The sequence below is a fragment of the Bubalus kerabau genome, chromosome 20 (genome assembly GCF_029407905.1).
Source record: "Bubalus kerabau isolate K-KA32 ecotype Philippines breed swamp buffalo chromosome 20, PCC_UOA_SB_1v2, whole genome shotgun sequence".
NCBI lineage: Eukaryota > Metazoa > Chordata > Mammalia > Artiodactyla > Bovidae > Bubalus > Bubalus kerabau.
Genome location: NC_073643.1, coordinates 10,320,264 through 10,337,808, shown reverse-complemented (window position 1 = coordinate 10,337,808; position 17,545 = coordinate 10,320,264).

Sequence of the window (17,545 nt, the reverse complement as noted above, 5' to 3'; positions counted from 1 at the left end):
TTTGCTTGAGGTCAAAGTCCCCTATAATAGTTAATCTACACACCCAATATATGAAGTTCTAATTATTTTAGGACATTTTCAGAATATGAATCAGTTTTTTATATCATAATATTGAAGAAGCAGGAGTTCCAGAAAAGCATCTATTTCTGCTTTACTGACTATGCCAAAGCCTTTGACTGTGTGGATCACAATAAACTGTGGACAATTCTGAAAGAGATGGGAACACCAGACCACCTGATCTGCCTCTTGAGAAATTTGTTTGCAGGTCAGGAAGCAACAGTTAGAACTGGACATGGAACAACAGACTGGTTTCAAATAGGAAAAGGAGTTCGTCAAGGCTGTATATTGTCACCCTGTTTATTTAACTTCTATGCGGAGTACATCATGAGAAATGCTGGACTGGAAGAAACACAAGCTGGAATCAAGATTGCCAGGAGAAATATCAATAACCTCAGATATGCAGATGACACCACCCTTATGGCAGAAAGTGAAGAGGAACTCAAAAGCCTCTTGATGAAAGTGAAAGTGGAGAGTGAAAAAGTTGGCTTAAAGCTCAACATTCAGAAAACGAAGATCATGGCATCTGGTCCTATCACTTCATAGGAAATAGATGGGGAAACAGTGTCAGACTTTATTTTTCTGGACTCCAAAATCACTGCAGATGGTGACTTCAGCCATGAAATTAAAAGACACTTACTCCTGGAAAGGAAAGTTATGACCAACCTAGATAGCATATTCAAAAGCAGAGACATTACTTTGCCAACAAAGGTCCGTCTAGTCAAGGCTATGGTTTTTCCTGTGGTCATGTATGGATGTGAGAGTTGGACTGTGAAGCAGGCTGAGTGCCGAAGAATTGATGCTTTTGAACTGTGGTGTTGGAGAAGACTCTTGAGAGTCCCTTGGACTGCAAGGAGATCCAACCAGTCCATTCTGAAGGAGATCAGCCCTGGGATTTCTTCGGAAGGAATGATGCTAAAGCTGAAACTCCAGTACTTTGGCCACCTCATGCGAAGAGTTGACTCATTGGAAAAGACCCTGATGCTGGAAGGGATTGGGGGAAGGAGGAGAAGGGGACAACAGAGGATGAGATGGCTGGATGGCATCACTGACTTGATGGACGTGAGTCTGAGTGAACTCCAGGAGTTGGTGATGAACAGGGAGGCCTGGTGTGCTGCGATTCATGGGGTCGCAAAGAGTCGGACATGACTGAGCGACTGATCTGATCTGATCTGATCTGATTATTTATTGTGCATGATTAGAATCCTCTTTAATTTTTACAACTGCATCAAAAAGAATAAAATACCTAGGAATAAATCTAATCAAGGAGGTAAAAGACTTGTACTCAGAAAACTATAAGACAATGATGAAAGAAATTGAAGATGATACACACACATGGAAAAAGATAATACCATTTTCATGGATTGGAAGAATAAACACTGTGAAAAAAAAAAAATGACCATACTGCCCAGGGCTATCTATAGATTGAATGCAATCCCTAACAAAATAACACAAAAGATCCCAAATAGCCAAAACAATCTTAATAAAGAACAAAGCTGTGAGCCTTGGTTTCAAACTATATTACAAAGCTACAGTAATCAAAACAGTATGGTACTGGTATATGCAGAATACATCATGAGAAACACTGGGCTGGATGAAGCACAAGATTGCAGGAGAAATATCAATAGCCTCAGATATGAAGATGATACCACCCTTATGGCAGAAAGTGAAGAAGAACTAAAGAGCCTCTTGATGAAAATGAAAGAGCTCTGAGAGTGAAAAAGTGGGCTTAAAGCTCAACATTCAGAAAACTAAGATCATGGCATCCTGTCCCATCACTTCAAGGCAAATAGATGGGGAAACAGTGGAAACAGTGGCTGACTTTATTTTGGGGGGCTCCAAAATCACTGCAGTTGGTGACTGCAGCCATGAAATTAAAAGACACTTACTCCCTGAAAGGAAAGTTATTACCAACCTAGACAGCATATTAAAAAGCAGAGACATCACTTTGCCAACCAAGGTCTGTCTCATCAAGGCTATGGCTTTTCCAGTAGTCATGCGTGGATGTGAGAGTTGGTCTCTAAAGAAAGCTGAGTGCCAAAGAATTGATGCTTTTGAACTGTGGTGTTGGAGAAGACTCTAGAGAGTCCCTTGGACAGCAAGGCGTTCCAACCGGTCCATCTTAAAGGAGATCAGTCCTGAGTGTTCATTGGAGGGACTGATGTTGAAGCTGAAACTCTAATACTTTGGCTACCTGATGTGAAGAACTGACTCACTGGAAAAGACCCTGATGCTGGGAAAGATTGAAGGCAGGAGGAGAAGGGGACGACAGAGGATGAGATGGCTGGATGGCATTACTGACTCAATGGACATGAGTTTGGGTAGACTCCGGGAGTTGGTGATGGGCAAGGAGGCCTGGCGTGCTGCAGTCCATGGGGTCACAAGGAGTCGGACATGACTGAGCGACTGAACTGACTGACTGACTGGCACAAAAACAGACGCATAAATCAATGGACCACAATAGAGGATCCAGAAAAAATGTACGCTTATATAGTCAATTAGTCTATGACAAAGGAGGCAAGAATATATAATGGGGGAAAGACAGCCTCTTAATTAACTGAGGCTGGGAAAACTACATATAAAATAATCAAACTGGACTACTACTTCACAGGATATACAAAAATAAACTCAAAATGGGTTAAATATTTAAATGTAATACTTGAAACTATAAACTCCCAGAAGACATCAGCCTGAGCAATATTTTTTGGATATGTCTCCTCTGGCAAGGGAAATAAAGACAAACAACATGGACTCCTTCAAATGAAGACGCTTTTGTGCAGCAAACTATTGACAAAACAAAAAGGCAGCCCTCTGAATGAGAGAGGATATTTGCAAATGATATGTCTGATAAGGAGTTAATATCCAAAACATACAAAGAACTCTTATGACTCAACATCAAAAAAACACACAGTCTGCTTGAAAATGGGCAGAGAACCTGAACACTTTTCCAAAGAAGACACACAGGTGGACAACAGACACAGGAAAAGATGCTCAACGTCTCTCTGTCGCCAGACACGTGAGTCAGGTGCCTGTGGCCCTCGGCCATTAGCAAAGCCTCCTGTGTTTCCTGCTTCCATGACAAAAGGGGACAAAAAGGGGACAAAAGGGGACATGGGGACAGTGAGAACTGTAGGCTCCTTTCAGTGGCAATGCAGGCTTCTTTCCCGTGAGGCAGCAGCAGATACATACATGCCATGCAAAAGAAAGACACGTGGATGTGAGCATCCAGCCTATCTAGCCTCAAATGCATGTTCCACCACTGGGCAACTGAGACAGAGTTTTCTAGAATGAGACAGCAATACCCACCACAGAAATACAGCAGACAAAGCTACGTGCAGTTGCAGAACTAAAAGAACGGCCTCTGGCACAGCAGGCCTTCCAACCAAGCATACCGTTAGCACTTCCCACCCTCAGCCAGGCCCGCTTCTTTCTCCCTCTTTCTAGTACACAGTTTTTGGTCACACAACATATGGATTTAGATTGCCTGCAGGGCTTTCTTTGTACAGGAGTGTCCTTGGACTCCATGAGGGTTGGAGTAAACCTATTTATCACCTTCACCCCCTGCTCCAACACACCCACAGGACAAAGCTCTGGCATGCTCCTGGAACCAAGGGACCTCCTCTGTTTGGAGCCAGCCTGACGCTGAAGTCTAAAAGTCTTCTCAGATCCATTATCTCATTATGTATTGACAATCACCCTCTGACATGGAAACCACCAGTCCCATTTCACAAATGAGAAAAAAACCACCAAGGGATATGAAAGGCAAGACCAAATGCATTCCATTTCCCTTAACACAATCCAAATATTCTCCCTGATATAAAAAGAAAATGACCACCCTTGATTCCTGCCTTAAAAGATAGTAGGAAAAGATGGAGGTATTTTGCCAGGAAATGAGATGGCTCTGAAATAGAAAACTGTCTAACTAGTTTCCCCTGCAAACACCCCATAAAGAAGGTATTCTCAAAACACTAAGCAATAAATACCAAACTCCAGAGATAAAACACAGAGGACATAGCACACATCGTTGTTTTTGACTTGCACTAAGCTGAAAACTGGGCACAGGATCGGATTCCATTTCTGAGAAAATGCTTTACCACAACTGTAGACACACAGATTAACAAACCAGCAGGCCCCTGCCCACTGGTGCCCTCTGCCGACATGATGTGCACCCAAGAAGAGCTTGCCTTGTTCTGAAGCAAAGACTGGCCACACATCGCTCTCCACCCACCTCGTCTCAGCTGGCCCTCCCACAGCCTCACAGTGCGAGCCCCCTCCCCCTGGCTTCCAAAGAGCCACCACTCAGCTCCCTCAGGATGAGGCTGTCTTGCAGCTAGACTGTCAGACAAAGCCACCCCATATTTGCTGCCCACATGTCCCCTGAGCTGGAAAGGTCATATGGATATCTCAAGAGGTGTTTCCCAGATGGACTGCCGCCCTGCTTTGCATGAGTCTCCTCCCATCAATCCCAGGCGTTCCCTGATCACAGTGACCTCCCAAGCCTGAGCTCCCACAGTCCAGATATCTTTCCTACTAACCTCCTGGAGAACAGGAAGGCATGCTCTGTCCGGTCCATACTGCCTATCACAGTGCCCACTACATACGAGGCACTTATATGTGTGTTGCATATGTGAGTAAGTAAAGCTTTCCACACCGGAGGACACAGATCTTAAAATGCAGATGTCTGGGGACTTCCCTGGGTCCAGTGGCTAAGACTCTGTGCTTTCAATGCAGGCAGCTGGGGTTCGATCCCTGGTCAGGGAACTAGATCCCACATGCTTCAACTAAAAGTTTACATGCTGCAACTAAAAATCCCACATGCTACAACTAAGACCCAGTACAGAGAACTAAATAAATAAATATATTTTGTAATGATGTCTGTCAGAAGGGGCACAATAATGTAACTTCACTCAAGAACCCTGAATCTCTGAAGTGGGTAAGGGACTCCTAAAGGAGAAGAAAGGAATCAGAAAGGAGACTCTGGAAGACAACAAAGGCAGGTTTCGCCTGGAGAGGATGGAGATTAGGATCTGTTTTGCTGGTGCTGAGAAAGGGAGAGGGTGACATTCCCTCTCAGGGGAGCATCTCTTCCAACAGTGTTTAAAAAAAAAAGAATTCAGAACTCTGAAGTCGGATAGAATTTGATTGGCAGCCTGGCAGCTTTTCTGAAGTTGTTCATGAAGAACTCTGAAAATGTCAAAACACGGAAGCAAAGGAGCCCTTGGAAGTGGGTATTTCTGATTGTGAACCAGTCACCGTGCGGCCTATTTCAAACCTGCATGAGACCAGTGGAGAAATGAACGGAAGCCATAGCTGCATTGATTGCTTCCAGATGATGCTTCAGTGGTATGGAGGGAGGTGGTGTCTTTTCATTGACTCAACTTAGAAAATTGTTTAGAAAATTTCCCGGCAGGTGTCGGCAGGGTTTTGATGCAGGGATAATTCTGGGCAGGGATGTTTTAATGAGATTCAGCGTGAACATCATAAAGAAAGTCACCACCACAGTTAGGGAGGGATGCTGGCATTCCAGCACACCTGGTGGAGACCGAACCTGGCCAACGGCATGCGGCGCAGGCTTCTAGACATTTGGGAGTCTCACGGCAGCGTTGGTAGTGCTAGAGCAGCGGTGTTAGAGCCCTGGCCCAGGTGCCATGGAAACGAAGTTTGAAATGAAGGTTTACCCAAGGTCTCCTTTCTGCTGTCTGAAGCAAGATCCTTCATCATGCTCTATGCATTTTTTGTTTCCTTTCAAAGTGAGAGATGATCCTCTTTGAAAACAAGATGGTGCTTTTTTTCCCCTTGCTTATAGAGCACCCACCTATGTGCCAGGCTCATATGAGGTGCCCTATATGATTTCATTTCCTTTTCACAACAGCCTGAAGCAGTTAGGTAGTATAAGGAAGTGTATATCAGTCAGAGTTCAGGCAGATGAAGAGAGCCACTCTAGGTATTTTAGCAGAAAGGGAGTTAATACAGAAATTCTTAATATCTGGCAAGGGAGTGAGGGTCAGTGAGAACCATCATTGACTTTGAAATCAGAAAATACTTGAGTCACAGGAAGCCCCTACCAATGATCCCACCTCATGCTCTCATCTCATGTGTCACACTGAAGTCAAGGTTTCTGGAAGCTCACCTGCAAGTCACTGCAAGCATCGTGTCCATTGTACGTTCACGTGGTCACCCCAAACAGGCAGAGGGGAGTGAATGGCTCTCCTCCTCTCTGCCTTCCAGGTTGGCATGAGTGTCTTGCATTGGCAGGATCCAAACCAGAACTCTATTGACCAAAGGAGCCTGGAAAATGTAGTTTTCACCCTTCCAGCCCCCATAAAACAAGGAAGAACTTAAAGTCAACAGACAACATCCAGCATGCTGCTGCTGCTGCTAAGTCACTTCAGTCATGTCCGACTCCTAGCGACCCCATGGACTGCAGTCTACCAGGCTCCTCTGTCCATGGGATTTGCCAGGCAAGAGTACTGGAGTGGGTTGCCATTGCCTTCTCCAACATCCAGCATAGAGAGATGCTATTATGCTCATCCTATTACTGAAGCAACTGAGTTTCAAGAAGTGGTATAACTTTGCCTAAGTTATCTCCACTAGTTTGTGGTGGGAATGATGTATGAATAAGTCTGAATCCCCCTGACTCCAAAATCCGAAAGAATGAATGGATTTTGATTGATGTGGAGACACAGATTTATCCATCTGGATCCTGAGAGGACATTTCTGTGCTGGGGTTGCTCATTCACCAACCCTACTTGCATAGGGGAGATAAAAAGGCATCTATAGTGAGTAACAAGAGTCCATCAGCCTTGGAAGTGTATATTTGTCTATTGGTTCAAGTGGTAAAGAATTCACCTGCCAATGCAGGAGACGCAGGAGACACAGTCAGCAAGATCCTCTGGAGGAGGAAATGGCAACCCACTCCAGTATTCTCGTCTGGGAAACTCATGGACAGAGAAGCCTGGCAGGCTTCAGTCCATAGGGTCACAAAGAGTCATACACAACCGAGCACACACATATGCACAGAGTGACTAGGAAGAGTATGAAAGCAAAACTAATAAAACCTGAAAAATCTTTCAAGTGTTCTTAGGGGAATGTAAGTTAAAACCACAAATCCACTCACCCAGCAACATGGAGGGTTAGCCAGGATGCAGAGCCTTACCAGCCCTCAGACACTGCTGGTGAACAAGGAAATTGGTACAATCACTTTAAAAAATAATGTGGTGCTACCTCTTTTTTTTTTTTTTTATTTTTAAACTTTACATAACTGTATTAGTTTTGCCAAATATCAAAATGAATCCGCCACAGGTATACATGTGTTCCCCATCCTGAACCCTCCTCCCTCCTCCCTCCCCATTCCATCCCTCTGGGTCATCCCAGTGCACCAGCCCCAAGCATCCAGTATCGTGCATCGAACCTGGATTGGCTACCTCTTAAAGTTCAGCATGTTCACAGTCTATGGGAAAGGAACTCCACTCATAAAAATATTTGCTAAAGAAATTCTTGCATTTGTGCTCTATAATACAAAAAACATATCGACATATTTACAGTCGCATCACCCTAAGCAGACTAAAACCTAAAGCAAACCTGATGCCCATTAACAGGATGAATAAATAAACTGGATTATATTCACACAATGGAATGTGACACAGCAACGGAAATGAATTACCATTAGATTTAGCAAGGTGTACGGACGTCAAAGATTTGATGCTGAAAGAAAAAATCACTGAAAAAAAATCACTGAAGCAGTATGATTCCATTCATATGAAAGACAAAAGTAAAGAGCATACTGTTTGGATTAGACACATATGTCATAAAATCGTAAAGAAAAGCATGGTAAATATTAATTAAAATGGAGAATAATGGGCTATTTTGGAAGGAGATAAGAACAGAATCGGACCAGGAGGCTCAGGGAGCTTCTTTGGTCTTGATAATGACCTGTTTCTAAAAGTGGAATAGTGGGTTCAAGTGTGTTTTACTATCATTCCTTACATCCATCACATACGTTATATACACTCTCTCATGTATGATATATTTCACACTCCAAGAAAGTTAATGTCAGGGTGGAGATTTCCCCTCAGTCTCCAACCTTCTGCAGTCCCATCATGCATAGTCAATGTACAGCCTGTCCATCCCATTCTGGCTTTAAATGCAACCTTATGTACATTCTGAGATAACATAAAGTCACTGCACTCATCTCCAGAGTTCCTCCTGACCAGCTCTCTCTTGTCAGCTCTGCCACCCAAGGTGATAAACCACAGTGGTTTACAGCCTGGATCTTGGAACTTGATTTGGATTTCAGAACCTGGGTTTGAATCCCAGTCCTGCCACTCACTATCCATGTGATCTTGGGAATATTATATAACCTCCATGTTTCCCAGCAAGGAAGACAGTACTTATATCATGGGGTTGTTGTTATAAAGATGCAATGAATTAGTGGATGTAAAACACTTAGAATAGTGACTAGCGTCTAGTAAACACCACTTAATTGTCAATTTTTACCATTACTTTTCATTTTTCTTCTGGCTAGATTTGTCAGTCAACCCATCCTTCTTATTTGACCCTGTATCTCAATAACTACTATCTATTTGGTACCATTTTAAAAACATGAATCAGCAAACTATGTTCTGTGAGTCAAATAGGGCCAACCTTCCAGTTCTATAAATAAAGTTTTATTGGCGCACAGCCATGTCCATTCATTTATATATTATGTATGACTGCGTTTATGCCACGACAGCAGAGCTGAATAGTCGCAACAGAAGCCATAGGACCTGCAAAGCTGTCTATCTCTTTATAGAAAATATCTGCTGATTGTACTTAAGAATATTGTTGAATTCTGCTCCCCTGGCTTTCCCCTTACCTCATAAGCTCCCTATCACAGACCCATTACCAGTTTTCCACACTCCAACCTCAGGCACAGTGACTACTGAAACCAAAAAAATCTTCTGTCCTTGGACCAGAAGTACCAAAAAATCAAGTCCACCTTCTGTTGGCCATGTCCCATCATTGGCAGAGAACAGGGCACATCAACTATCCATGCCATTTCTGACCAAGACAAGCATTTGACAGCAGACTCTGACCCTAAGGTTCCACTATCTCATATTATAAATTTCCAACAGAAAATCATGTGATTGCTTTGAAATAGGACATGTAAAAACATAATAAATATGACAGTATTCTATATTTGCAAATTATGCAAAGACAATTACTAACTATCAGCATGACTTGGCCATTAAAAACATAATAAATCTTAACTATTACCTACTTTATCCTCCTAAATAAGACAAAGCCATTAAGATAATAATTATGAACCTATATGATTCTTGCAATGGGTCTTAGGAGTAAACAAGTCAATGTGAAATAAGCATCTGGGTTTTTTATATTATCTTTATTCCACTGACTTGGTCCTCATGACCTCACACACCCAAGGCAACACACCTACCTTGCAGTTCTAAATGAGAAGTCCTCCAGTAAGGATGAAGGATGAGACAAAGACAAAGATTAAAAAAAGAAACCAGAAAGGATACAAAGACAAGGAATTTCAGCAAATCACCTGTTCCCACTGAGGGAAGGGAAAAAACCACACAGGAATGTCCTCCTTTGTGTGCTATTTTGGTCACATGTGATTAATAGCCTGTCACACTGTCAGGAGAGCCCAGACTCCATCAAATCGACATACCTGGCAGCTCTGCGCACCAAAACCAGGTCACATTATTGTGCAAAATGTGCCAGGGGGATGCACTGTATATGTAGATAGAATATATATATAGAACACGTACCTGCCACTTGCATCCCTTGATCCTGAAATACTGCTGAAATCCTTCTCCTTACACACACTCTCAGTGTGCATGTGTGTGTGAGTGTGTGTTTCCCATTTCATTCAGCAGGCAGCTGTGAAAGCTATTTTACTGCCTACACAGCAACAGAAAAGGATCTGGTAAGTGTTTAATGAGGGGGAGGTGTGGTGAAAGGGATAGGGCAGTTAAACTGGGTAACTTAGAAGAGAATGAGAAAAGATAATGAATGTTGTTGCCATGGAAACTAGGTCATCATGTATAATACTTCTCTATGTATAACATTCTATATTCTGAGAAATGGGTAAATCCTATGCTTTACACTCATGAATATGATCTTTATAGAGATATTAACAGTCTAGTCAAGGTATTTCATTTGCCCATCCATTAGTGCAGCAATTCATAAACCAGACAGAAAACATTCCCTCTAGAACAGAAGAACACATAAATCCTTTGTGAGTTCTAAAAGGACTCACTATAATTTATTTTGGTTCTTTATTAAATTGGCTGTCACATATCTCTTCATTTTCCATAAACATCCCCTTTTCCAAGTCTTGTTCTTTAATAAAATATGCATACAAGAACACCCAAGGAATTGATACTTTTCTGTAAAGCTTGGCCTCATAATCAAATGTGCACCAACTTTTTATATCAAAAGAGTCCTTCCAATAACCACCCCTGGAAGTTTCTGAGCTAACTGATTCCCTGAGGTTAATTTACAGTTTGGGACTCAACGTGACTATAAAACATGTGCGACAATCCTGAAATAGAAACAAAAATAAAAATCCAGGACTCAAAGACATAAATCTAAATGAAAGATCAACATGGGAGAGAGGACGGTGCAATACATATCTGTGGTCCTTCGTGTCCTGGTTGTGTTAGTTGATCCAACAATTTGACAGAGCTTCCTGGTGGCCAAAGCAAAAGAGAAAACATAAAGGAAAATGAACAAAATACAACACCCTTCAAAATAAGCCAACTTTTTCTTAAAACTCGATATTGAACTTTGAGGTTCACACATGGACCATCGAAAGTTACTGCAATATTGTAAAGTAATTAGCCTTTAATTAAAATAAATAAATTAAAATTTTTTTAAAAATTGCAAACATGGTGATAGATTTCATTAGGACCTTTGGGCATGGAATCAAAGTACAGCCCTCTGAAAGTAGTCTGGAAGGGTGTGGAGAGATGGGGGAGGGGACGGAATAATATTGAGGGTCTCAGGGCATTTAGGGCTTCCGTTGCGGCTCAGCTGGTAAAGAATCTGCCTGCAGTGTGGGAGACCTGGGTTCGATCCCTGGGTTGGGAAGATCCCCTGGAGAAGGGAAAGGCTACCCACTCCAGTATTCTGGCCTGGAGAATTCCATGGGGAATTCCATGAAGAATCCCCATGTATAGTCCATAGGGTCACAAGAATAGGACATAACTGAGCAACTTTCACTTTCAGGGCATTTAGATTTATTCTGCTTGATCCAAGAATTAAAATATTTTTAAGGAGAATTCTCACACATTCACTTACAAATATTCCTTATTTCAGCTGACCTTTGAGTAAGAATTGGAAAGGAAACATATTTTCAAATTCTCTGATCTAGAATGCAGGTGTGCTGTTATTATTGTTGATGTTGCTGTTATTTTTACTGATTGACAATCTTTTATGAAAATAGAGGAACTCAATACTCTCCAACCATCTCCCAAGTGATGATATTATTGCAAAGGCATTATTACAATGGAACAAACTCTGAAGATGGTTCTAAGAAGTTCACAGTGCAACTGTGTCATCCAGGAAACACTGGGCCTATTTATACTATGTCAAAGGCAGAGACCAATAATCCTCATCTGATCTTCACAGATTTCTCTGCTTGTCCCCGTCTCCTTTGGAGGTGAGTCAGGACTAAACTGCTAAATTCTATCTAATGGAATGTGGGCCCAAAAAATGAGGTAAGTTAAAAACCCCAAACCCTTCAACCTGTCTTCTTCCTTTGCCATGGAAACCTTGGAGGCCGTATGTTCCAGATGGCATGGCTACACCTAGGTGTGATATGAGTGAAAAATAGACTTTAATCTTGCTAAGCCACCAAGATTTCAGGGTCTACCTAGTGTGAGAGTACCATCAATTACCTGGATGACTGGCCAACAAACTGCCTTAACTGCACTATTTGTCATTTTTAAGTCAAGTTTTATTAATTTTATTATGTGAAGTGAAGTGAAAGTCATTCAGTCGTGTCCAACTCTTTGCAACCCATGGACTGCACAGTCCATGGGTTTCTCCAGGCCAGAATACTGGAGTGGGTAGCCTTTCCCTTCTCCAAGGGATCTTCCCAACCCTTCTCCAAGGGATCTTCCCAATCCAGGGATCAAACCCAGATCTCCTGCATTGCAAGCAGATTCTTTACCAGCTAAGCCACAGGAGAAGCCTTTTTTTTTGTTCATTATGGATGTTTTATATATATATATATATATATATATATATATATATATATATATATGTTTGGCTTAAATATTCTCTATAAAAATAGACTTAAATCTTCACAAGCTTTAATGACTGCACTATCTTTGAACATAATTCTCTTTTTCTCTCTCTTGCCACCAATCCATGCTTTCTTAATATGTACTCAGTTGCTCAGTCATCTCTGACTCTTTGCAACCCCATGGACTGTAGCCCACCAGGCTCCTTTGTCCATGAAATTTTCCAGGCAAGAATATTGGAGTGGGTTGCCATTTCCTTCTCCAGGGGATCTTCCTGACCCAGGGATCGAACCCATGTGTCTTGCATCTCTTGCATCGGTGGGCAGATTCTTTACCGCTGAGACACCTCGGAAACCCTTTCTTAACATAAATAAAAATATAATTAGAAAGAAAAAGATGAATTCGAGACATGGATAAAGAGATAGAGGAACAGACAGATACAGTGCTTCAATACGCTTCCATATGTTTTGAGGGTTCATGATTTTATCATTTACTTCAACCACTGATCACGTAAAGGCCACCTCCATTGCATATGAATGTTGTTATTGAAGATTGAGAAAGTTGAGTGAGATTAGCAGTTAGAAAGGGTTAGGAAAGTGTTTTAACTCAAATTATTCTATTCCACAGCCTACATCTGAATTGTCATTCTCTCTACTGCCTTGAGTTAATTACCTTACATTTACTCAATTTTCCCAAAAACCAATTGTTGCTTAACTAATAAGATTAGTGATAAGTCATTGCTGTTTCTTTTCTGTTTCCTGACAACTGGTGGTCCTTTTTCTATAGACTGCCTGTTTTCTTTAAGGATATTTATTTCTTGATTTGTAAAAGCTTTTTTAGAATTTTATTTTTTATACAATTTTAAAAGGTTATTTTCCATTTACAGTTATGATAAAATACTGGCTAGATTCCCCATGATGTCGAGTACATCACTGAGCTTATGTTATACCCAGTAGTTTGACAACAACTCCCCTCCCCCAACTAGTTACCACTAGTTAATTTTCTATGTCTGTGAGACTGTGAAGAGCTTTCTATACATTGAAGATATTAACCATCTCCCTGTCATATTTGTTCAAAAACTCTTAGCCAGTTTTCTTTTTTCTTTTACTTTAATTTAAATTGCTTTATTTTCTTTCTTTTCCAATTTTCTGACTTCCGTCATGGTTGTAAAGTTCTTGTTTACTTTAAACTAACATAAATATATGCTTATGTTTTCCATGAATCTAACAGTTTAATTTTTTCACCTTCATGCTCTTTATCCACTTAGGAGATATGCTTATAAAAGGCTTTGGAGCCTCCTTAATTTTGTTTCCTTGAGTGTGCTTATTTTCAACAAGTACTTTTCTGGAAAATATTAACAAACATCTATGCTCTATCCTGTTGATTTGAAGTACTTTCTGTATACATTGCGTAAACTGTAGTCCAACAAGGAGGCAAACCATCTTGTCTTGTAATGAGGACGTTTCAGAGCTCTAGTGCTTCTGCCTTTAAAGTGTGTGTTTTGGTCATGAAAACAGAGAAGCAAGATCAATACTCTCCAACCTACTCCCAAGTCGTGGTGTTACTGGAAAGAGATTATTACAATGGAGGAAACTCTGAAGATGGTTCTAAAAAGTTCACAGTGCTTTTTTGCATTTTAAGTGTGACAGGCATGTTTTGGTCAGAGATCTTTTTCTTACATACAGAAGTTATTTTTCTAATCCTATTTCACTGCAACTTAATTTTTTAGTGATTTGGAATTACCTTCATTAATTATGTATTTTTGGCTGCATCAGGTCCCAGTTGCAGCATGTGAGATCTTTCATTGCAGTGCACAGGCTTCTCTCTAGATGCAGTGTGCAGTCTTAGTATTTTTGGAAGATGGGCTTAGTTGCTCCATGGCATGTAGGATCTTACTCCCCCAACCAGGGATCAAACCTGCATCCCCTGAATTGGAAGGTGGATTTTTAATCACTGGAACAGCAGGGAAATCCCTAATTTACTCTAATTCAGAAATAGTCATATGTTTTTCCCTTACTAACAATGATTATCATTAATATCTCTTTTTATTACTGAGCCATCATTAAATTCCTAGAATAAAGCCTACTTATTCATAACACAGAATTTCTTTAACACACTTGACTTCACAGAGCCGTCATGTGTTTAGGATTTGGTGTTTCCATTTCTAAGAGAGACTAGTCTGTGGTTCTCCATAGCTTTAGCAAAAAAAAAAGGAGAAACTTATCTTTTTGTGCAGAAATATTTCAAGTGGCACAAGCATTCTGTGTTTCAGAGAAAGTTCAAGATGGTGGAGGAGTAAAAGGAGGAGATCATCTTCCTCCCCACAAATACATCAAACATACATCTTCATGTGGAACAAATCCTACAGAACACCTTCTGAACACTGGCAGAAGACCCCCGACTTCCAAAATGGCAAGCTAATCTCTCCAGAGGAGTGTTGGTAGCTACAGCAGGGGGTTGACCCTGAATCTCTGAGGCAGGAGACCTGAGTCCAGGATGTTGTGCTACCAGACAAGCCCTGACTCAATGGAAAATTAATTAGTGAGAGCTCTCCCAAAGGTCTCCATCTCAGCACTAAGACCAGGCCCCTCCCAAAGGCCAGCAAGCTCCAGTGCCAGATGCCTCACACCAAACCATCAGTAAAACAGGAACACAACCCTACCCATTAGCAGACAGGCTACCCAAAGTCATACCAAGCCCACAGACATCCCAAAACACACCAGTGGATAAAGCACTGCCCTTCAGAGAGAATGATCCAGCTCCACTCACCAGAACACAGGCACTAGTTCCCCCAACAGGAAATCATCGCAAGGCCCTGGTCCCTCCCTACCCACTGGAGCACATTCCACCAATAAGAGGAACTATGACCTGCAGAAAGGAGGCCCCAAACAGTAAATCAAACAAAATGAAAAGACAGAGAAACATGCCACAGATGAAGGAACACACTAAAAACCCACTAGACAAAATGAATGATGAGGAAACAGGCAATCAACCTGAAAAAGAATTCAGAGTGTTGATAATAAAGATGATCCAAAATCTTGGAAATAAAATGAAGGCACAGATAAATTGAATGGAGGCATTGATCAAGAAGATACAAGAAATGTTTAACAGGGACCTAGAAGAAATGAAGAATAGATAATCAGCAATGAACAACACAGTAACTGAGATGAAAAAATATGCCAGAGGAAACCAAACGCAGAATAACTGAAGCAGAAGAACAGATAAGTGAGATAGAAGATAGAATGGTGTAAATAACTGAAGCAGAGCAGAGCAAAGAAAAAAGAATGAAAAGAAATGAGAACAGCCTCACAGACCTCTGGGACAACATTAACCACACCAACATTCAAATTATATGGGCCCCAGAAGAAGAAGAGAAAAAGAAAGAGTATGAGAAAATATTTGAGGAGATGATAGTTGATGGGAAAAGAAATAGTACTGAAGTCCAGGAAGCCCAGAGAGTCCCATACAGGATACACCCAAAGGGAAACATGCCAAGACACATATTAATCAAACTAATGAAAATTAAATGGAAAGAAAACTATTGAAAGCAGCAAGGGAAAAGCAACAAACAACATATAAGGCGATTCCCCTAAGGTTAACAGCTGATATTCCAACAGAAACTCTGCAGGCCAGTAGGGAGTGGCAGAATATACTTAAAGTGATGAAAGGGAAAAAAACTGCAACAAAGATTACTCTGCCCACAAGGATATCACTCAGGTTTAATGGAGAAATCAAAAACTTTACAGATAAGCAAAAATTAAGAGAATTTAGGACCACCAAACCAGCTTTACAACAAATGATAAAGAAATTTTCTCTAGGCAGGAAACACAAGAGAAAGGGCCTACAAAAACAAAGTCAAAACAATAAAGTAAATGGCAATCAAATCACATATCAATAATCACTTTCAAAATAAATGGACTAAAAGTTCCAACGAAAAGACACAGATTGGTTCAATGGATATAAAAACAAGATCCCTATGTATGCTGTCTACAAAAGACTCACTTCAGACGTAGGGACACATACAGATTGAAAGTGAAAGGATAGAAAAAAGTATCCTACGCAAACGAAAACCTAAAGAAATCAGGAGTAGCAATACTCATATCACATAAAACTGATTTTAAAGAATGTTACAAGAGACAAGGAAAGACACTGTAAGGATCAAGGGATCAATTCAAGAAGAAGATAAAACAATCATAGATATATATGCACCCAACATAGGAGCACCTGAATACATAAGGCAAATTCTAACAACTATAAAAGGGAAATCAACAGTAACCAAAAATAGTGGATGACTTTAATACTGCATTCATCAGTTCAGTTCAGTTCAGTCGCCCAATCATGTTCAGCTCTTAGCGACCCCAAGGACTGAAGCACTCCAAGCCTCCTGTCCATCACCAACTCCCGGAGTTTACTCAAACTCATGTCTATTGAGTCGGTGATGCCATCCAACCATCTCATTCTCTGCTGCCCTCTTCCCCTGCCTTCAATCTTTCCCAGCATCAGGGTCTTTTCCGGTGAGTCAGTTCTTCAGATCAGGTGGCCAAAAGATTGGAGTTTCATATACACGATGGAGTATTACTCAGCCATTAAAAAGAATACATTTGAATCAGTTCTAATGAGGTGGATGAAACTGGAGCCTATTATACAGAGTGAAGTAAGCCAGAAAGAAAAACACCAATACAGTATACTAACGCATATATATGGAATTTAGAAAGATGGTAACAATAACCCTGTATACGAGACAGCAAAAGAGACACTGATGTATAGAACAGTCTTTTGGACTCTATGGAAGAGGGAGAGGGTGGAATGATTTGGGAGGATAGCATTAAAACATGTATAATATCATATATGAAATGAGTCATCAGTCCAGGTTTGATGCACGATACTGGATGCTTGGGGCTGTGCATTGGGACGACCCAGAGGGATGGTACAGGGAGGGAGGAAGGAAGAGGGTGCAGAATGGGAACACATGTATACCTGTGGCAGATTCATGTTGATATATGGCAAAACCAATACAATATTGTAAAGTTAAAAAAATAAAATAAAAAGAAAAAAAAAGATTTGAGTTTCAGCTTCAGCATCAGTCCTTCCAATGAATATTCAGGACTGATTTCATTTAGGATGGACTGATAGGATCTCCTTGCAGTCCAAGTGACTCTCAAGAGTCTTCTCCAACACCACAGTTCAAAAGCATCAATTCTTCAGTACTCAGCTTCCTTTATAGTCCAACTCTC